This window comes from Leptopilina heterotoma, unplaced genomic scaffold (assembly GCF_015476425.1).
Source record: "Leptopilina heterotoma isolate Lh14 unplaced genomic scaffold, ASM1547642v1 Lhet_42, whole genome shotgun sequence".
In the NCBI taxonomy this organism is placed as follows: Eukaryota; Metazoa; Arthropoda; class Insecta; order Hymenoptera; family Figitidae; genus Leptopilina; species Leptopilina heterotoma.
Window position 1 is genome coordinate 668,975 of NW_025111078.1, and position 6,000 is coordinate 674,974.

A 6,000-nucleotide genomic window follows, 5' to 3' on the forward strand; every position below is an offset into this window, starting at 1 on the left:
AAAAAGAGTCGATTTCCAGTAGGGGACCTTGATCCAAAAGATAACTGTAAACCTTCGAGACGTTATTTCTTAACATTAATTCTTCTTTAGAGCAAAATGGGATTTCTGCACTGAAGAAGAATCAATATTTCCAGAATTTTAAATTCCCATTCGTTCCGAAGTTCGAGTGCTGTCTGAAAAAAAGACAACACGGATGGAGTCAAAAATTGATAACGCAGTTAGTGAAATTTTTGACAGTACACACTATCAAATATTGCAAAAAGGATTTAATTTTTCCAAAGAATTATTGTCTGGTAATTAACTGGAATTTTCCATTATTGCGACTAAAGCAATGCAAATATAGTTTCTTGAAAATTTCAAGATAAATACTCAACTCAATGCTCCAGAACATTCGTGTGTGTATATGTATATATATGCAGTTGCTTGAGAATGCTTATATATGCTATACGTGCGCGTATACATATATATAAAGCCAACGTGCTGCGCACTGATGTTCATGCGATATACGTAAATTGTCGCATACCAGTTATTTCCAGTGCGACTGTACCTAAGCTACCTATATGTATACGTATTCTATCTCAAACACATATACTCATTTAATATATAATATATTCGCGTATAATCTCTCTTGGTTAGTATAGAAGACGAGGAGGAGAGACTATATACAGTTGTCGTTAAATGTTTCACGGATATTCAACAAGAAACACACTTGTATGTGTTTTTTCAGACAATCACGGTCGTACAGGAGGTCCTTCAAAGGTATAGCCTCGAAATGTCGAGGATTTCGGTTCTGATTCTTCGAACTTTGTATTTTATATATATAATATAACTCTGTGGTTTTTTTTGTATTTTGCATTCGTCACCATTTATAAGTCATTAAAATTAGAAATTATGCATTCTGCATATATTCTGCATCAGACATTCTTTTGTACAAAATAGATAAATTCATAAATTTTTGAAAATCGTTCGTATTTATAATACAGTTATATAAATATATTTCGAATTCGAAATATATTGTCGCGTATAATTTTAGACAAATTGAATTAATTTAGATCTTATCCCCCTCTGATATACTAAAAATTTCAGTTGATGAATTAACAAGTATACTGTAATTTAATTTTCAGTGTCTTTTGACAGTATTATTATTGTACAAAATCTCATAGTTGCAAAAAAACTATTAATAATTCTCGACGGTTTATATTTGTTTTAAAAAATCTTTGTTATACAATGTATTATACATCGGTGATAATTATTCAAAATGTATACTTTGAACAATATATTCAAAACTATTGCTATAGTTATATTGATAATTAGCCATCATGAACCTAAATTACAGTTTATGTATAAAATAAATACGGTTTTAGGGTATTATAACGAAGGCAACCATTAATAGTTCCAATGCTGTGGCAAACACTCTATGAAATCGAATATCCAACATTAGCAACAAATATTTGCCACACTCTGTTCCAAATATTTTAGTTATTAGACTATTTGCTACTTTTTAGATTTTAACTTTGGTCCATTTAAGTAGTTTTAACCGTTCGGACTTTAATCATTTACTGGTCTTGGTCGAAATATATTCTTCATATTTTTTATAAGTAAACATTGAAACGTTTGAATTCTTTATTAGCAGTTTTAAATTCTAAAAAAGTCGTCCATACACCAAGTGGATCACTTTTTGACTTCCTATCTTGGACATTTTGTGGTAAAAAAAAATAAAATTTGACGAACCCTCCTCAAAACTGTGACCACGTGATATATAGACGACGCCTAAATATAAAAATTTGGAACTAAAAATATTCTAGAATTATATTCTTGATTTTTAATTATAGAAATAAAAAATTGCACCGTCACGTCAAATAACTGAATTGTTTGAATTTAAAATTTTATTTTTGTGTATTTATCTATAAATACAAAAAGCAGGGAATAAAGAACTTTTTTAGAATGTTATTTTTTTCGTATATAACAGAATTTTATTTTACCATGGAAATAAGAAAATATGGGTAATATTGTTAAACTTCTGATTGGAATTTTCGATTAGTTTTGAAATTTCTAAAGGATTTTATTGGAAATTTTGTCATTAACTTAAAAAGAAGGTTTTTCCTCAAAGTAACAGCTTTCCATTATAAGAAAAGTTTGGAACAATAAAAATACTATTTGTCTAGGTGACCATATTTGTTGAAACATAATTAGTCTGTGGTACCTGGGCGGGAAATGCACCTGACGCCTTTGGACTTTAGTATATATAGGAAGATAGGTAGATTATTAGTATTACAATAGTACATAATGAATTTTTTCTATTATTCGAAGCAATACAATTTTGGAGTTAAAAATTAATTTTTTTTCTTGAAATGTTAATAATAGTCAATTAAGAGGTAAGTTTGGCAGCAGACAATTTGGGTTTAAACATTTTGAAAGTTTTATTCAAGTGTCAAACGATGGTTTCAATTATTTCTCATTAGGAAAAAGTATAGGAGAGGAAAATAAAGTTTTAATTACATTCTTTTGAAAAATTTAAATTTTATATAAAAATATTTTAATATTTAAAAAATAATTTTTTTTATTCAAGACTGTTATAATTTAGAAAAAATTGTATTTAAATAGAAAAATTACAGGTGTGAATTGTGACGTTAAGTTACAAGTTTGGTAACATAATTTATCTACTGTTGGATAATGTGTTAATATTTGAAATGTGTCAAGTTTCCTAAACGTATCATCATCTCATTCATTTGTAGCAAATTGACCAGAAGGAAGAATGAAGGAAATCTTTTAAAAATTTTAACTGCATCTCAAACATGAAAATCTCTCTCATCGACATAAAGCATCAGTAGTAGTAGTAGTAGTAGTAGTAGTAGTGGTGTTCAGAATAAGCTGTTTATAGTTGTTGAACGGTTAGAAAATCTGCGCGAGATTATTGTTTAGCCATCTTTGGCAAATAGTCAAAAGCATTGGAAAGAAAAATCAAGGTTTTTCGTTTAAACGTTGTTACTATATACATATATATAACGGTGTATGCCTTTGCTTTCTACCTGTTCTCTCTTGTCCCTGAAAAGAAATATACTAATAGGAGGTCGGTGGCTTTGCACCAACACAAATTTCATATTTCCCCTGTAATTTATTACCAGTCAAAGCTTTACTCAGTCTTCTTTATATTGAGAAAATTCCTTCCGGGTGGGACTTTCTTTTTCTTTTTTCAAAAAATTTTTCCTCTAGAAACAAAATATTTTACTTTTACGAGATTTACCGCTTTGCATTGGTTTTTCGACACAAATACACGTTTTCTTTTGAATTAATAAGGTGTACAAATTTTACCTTTTTTTAAATGCCTCCAGTTTTTTTTTGGAAAATTATGCCATTTGCTTTGTAAAGAGAATGTAGAATTTCAAAAAAGAAAATTTTTTTAAAAAATACGAAAATTAAATTTTTTTTACAGATTTTTTTAGGAAATCATATTTTTCTATAAATTTTGTTTGATTGATCGTTAGTAGTTTTTATATAGATAATTATTTGCAAATTCATGTAAACAAGTCTGTTGAAGAAGCAAAAAGTATCTTATTAAGTCGAAGAAATTAGTGAGAAGACAGTTTTTTTTTAATTTATATTTTTCTTTGTGATTTTTTTTTTAAATTAGTTTCAAAGTTTGTGTTTTATAAACAGAGGTAATTGTAGCTTTTTTCTACCGTGACAATATTTTAAGATAAGTTCAAATCTTTTTTTAATTTAATCGAAGTTCAGAGAGTATTGAAATTAGAATTAATATTTTCTTTTTAAAGTTGGTGTACTTTTTTGCTATAGTACATCAGGATAAGAAGCTTAAACAATAAACATTTTAAACGATCAGCATTTTCAGCAAATGTTATCGGTATTTTATAATGTTAAACAGTTTATGATCACGTGACTTGGATTGCGTGGGTAATATGCTCTCTTACGCAGTTGAACAATACTATTGTGTTGCACGGTCATAAAGATAACATTATAAAACTAAGGTGAAACTAGCGAGGGTATATATATGTATGGAGAAAAAAGTTCAATTTTTTTACAACAAAAAATCTCATTTAAAAAGAAAATTTTTATTTTTAAATCTAAAATGGAATAATGACCATTAGCTCTTTAAAATTTCATCACTTAACAATTGATTTTTTTTCTTAGACTTTAAATTGTAGGAAATATAACTAAGATATAAAAGTTTATGGAAAAATTATATGCGACATTTTCATAATTCTTTTTTTTTTGTTTTAATGCAAAAATATTTAAATTCTCTTTTTTCTTAAGTGCGCGCCAAGAAGTAGAAATAAGATTTCAAGAGAAAATAACTTAATTTACATAAAATTATTGAAGTCAATTTTCCAGGTTGGTTTATTAGCGACACTATATAGTTTAATGCACGCAAGTCTAATAATTCTTAATCCACTACTGCGTATCGCCTATGCGATAAAAGTTCATGAAAAAAGGGGGGACGCTTGGTAAAGCGTGAGATGATGATTCAAACACCCCACCACTGGACTGTGTGTTCACCCCTATGAATCGTATAAGCTGCCCATTCAACAAGCGTTGTTTCAACAGATTCTGAATTCGATCAGCATTTCAGTTATCTGAGTAGTAAAATATTTTCTTTGTTCTATTATTTGTTAACTATATAATATTCACTTATAAAAAAAATTTATACATTTATAAAAGAAATTATACATTTATAAAAAAAAATTATACATTTATAAAAAAAAAATTTAATTTCTGTCGTTGGTGAAACAAAAATGAGACTAATAAAGTATTTATGTGTATTGATTTTAGATATATTGATGCAAGGACTTTTTAATATGTAAATTTACATAAGGGGAAAATGTCTAGCACGTACATTTGTATTTCAAAAGTTGCTTTTAATTTATATTGGATAGGATTCTTCTTGGAATAATTCAAGTTTTCCATGAACTGCGAGTTTAAAATGCGAGAAATTTGAAATAATTGAAAAATGATATAATTTTTGTATCTATTATAAGAGTTGAGACAATATATGATTTCCTTTTTTTTATCGATTTAATGATTTATTAATTTTGATTAAAATTTGTGACGAACTCTGAAAAGGTACCCTGGAAGCAAAAAAATTTTAGGTTATGTTTGTAATTCTTTGGAATGAAATTTTGGGAAGGAAACTCTCAATATAAACCATTGATTTTTAAATCTTCATTTTTAAAATTAAGTGAAATAATTGTTTCAATAAACTTACTTTTAGTTTTAAATTAATCATAAGAATTAAAGAATTTAAAAAACAAAACAAAAATTAAACACAAAAGTTGAGGTAAAATTGACCCCATCATAACCTTAAAATTCTTTAATGTAATTTTCTGACTTTATCACAGGGTCGAAATTGTTTTCTTGATATAGTTAAAAATATATCGGTGAACCCTCCTCTTAAATATGAAAATTTTAATTAATGGAAAAAACAAACATAACCTCAAAATGATTTGTTTTCTAAACGTAGAACCTTTCTTCGGTGAAGAAATAAGGCACTATAGTTTTATAAATTGAGAACGCTAAGTGTGCTCTGAGGAAGTACCAATAATTAAGCGTTAAGCTATGTTACAAACTGGAGTGATGCGCTGTGATTGGTAGTAACACGTTACCCCCACTCATTTCTAGCGGCGCGCGCAGTGTTCTCAACTTCATTCGACAGTCCCCAACATTCAAAAATTCGAAAACCTAAAATATATCAAAACTACTAACTAACCTTTAGGGAAATATATTTTTTTAGAAAATAGGTACAAAAATAAATTTAATGTCTTTTGAATTTTTTAATTTCGTTATTACAATTTCTATTTTTATTTCCAAATTCAAAAATTCTTAACTGGAATTCTTTTTACTTTCGCTTCACTTTGAATTCACGAATTTTTCTAAAAATATAATATAGAGAGAGAAAAGGAAAAATATTTTACCTGAAAAACTACTTTTGGAAAAAAAAGAACAAAATAAAGTGAACAATAGGGGAAGGCAGAGAGGAGAAAGGGA